Here is a 1,474-nt window from a genome sequence, read left to right as displayed (position 1 = left end):
TCTTCCAATCAATGAGCATGAAATGTCTTTTCATTGTTGTAGGTCTTTTTTGTTGTTGTTGTTCAGTCTCTTGTAGTAGTGTTCTAATTTTCACTGTATGAGTGTTTTATGTCCTCAGGTTAATTCTTAGGTAATTTATCAATCTGGGAGCGATAGTAAATTGCATTATTTTCTTAATTTCTTTTCTCAGATTAGTCTTTGTTAGTGTAGAGGAACCCAATAAATTTAGGTGTATTGATCTTGTACCGTGCAATGTTGCTAAATTATTCTATTAGTTTCAACAGTTTTCTTGTGCAGTCTTTAACATCTTCAATATACAGGTTCATGTCATCTGCAAATAGAAGTAGTTTTACTTCTTCCTTTCTTATTTGGATACCTTTTATTTTTCTTTACTGTCTTATTGCTCTGAGTAGGACTTCAAATACAAAGTTGAGTAAGAGTGGTGATAATGGGCATCCTTGTCTCATTTCTGTTCTCAAAGGGAAGGAAATCATCCTTTCTCTATTGAACATAATGCTGAATGTTGGTTTTGCATATATGCCCTTAATTATGTTGAAAAATTTCCCTTCTAATTCTGTTTTACTGAGAGTCTTTATCAGGAAAGGATGTTAAATTTTACCAAATACTTTTTCTTTATCAATTGATATAAGCATATGGTTCTTTTCCTTTGTTTTGTGTAGTGGATTATATTGATTGATTTTCTAATGCTAACTCACCCTTGTAATCCTAGTATGAATCTCACTTGATCAAGGTGTTTGATTTTTTTTTTTTTTTTGATATGTTGCTGAAGTCTGTTGGATAGAATTTAGTTTAAATTTTTTTCCAATTGTGTTCATACAGGATGTTGTTGTTGTTGTTATGTGCTCTTGAGTTGGACTTGACTCATAGCGACCCCTCCTTGGGTTTCCAAGGCAGTATCACTACAGAAGTAGATTGTCCCATCTTCCTTCCGAGGAGTGGCTGGTGGGTTGGAACCACCAGCCTTCTGGTTAGCAGTCAAGTGCCTTAGGCACTACACTACCAGAGCTTCTTCATAAGGGATATGTGTCTATAATTTTCCTTTTTGTGATGTCTTTGCCTGGTTTAGGTATAAAGGCTATTCTGGCTTCATAGAAAAATTTCTTTAGTGTTCTTTCTATATTTTTTAAAGAGATTGAGGAAGATTGGTGTCAGCTCTTCTCTGAAAGTTTGGTAGAATTCTTCAGTGTAGCCATCTGGTCCTGGGCTGCTGTTAGTTGGAAAGGTTTTTTTTTTTTTTTAATGATAACTTCTATCTCTCCTTTTGTAATAAGTCTTTTTACATTTTCTGCCTCTGTGTGAGTTTGGATAGGTAGTATGTTTCTAGGAATTTGTCCACCTCATGTAGGTTTTCAAATTTATTTGAGAAAAATTTTTCACAGCAACCAGTTTGGATCTTCTTTATCTCTGAATTGGTTTTCTTGATCCTTTCAAAGAACCAACTTCAGATTTTGTT

This window comes from Orycteropus afer, unplaced genomic scaffold, assembly GCF_000298275.1.
Source record: "Orycteropus afer afer isolate SDZICR_OR568_19922 unplaced genomic scaffold, OryAfe1.0 scaffold00361, whole genome shotgun sequence".
Lineage (NCBI taxonomy): Eukaryota > Metazoa > Chordata > Mammalia > Tubulidentata > Orycteropodidae > Orycteropus > Orycteropus afer.
The sequence above is the reverse complement of the archived record's forward strand: the minus strand, read 5'-3'. Positions refer to the sequence as shown.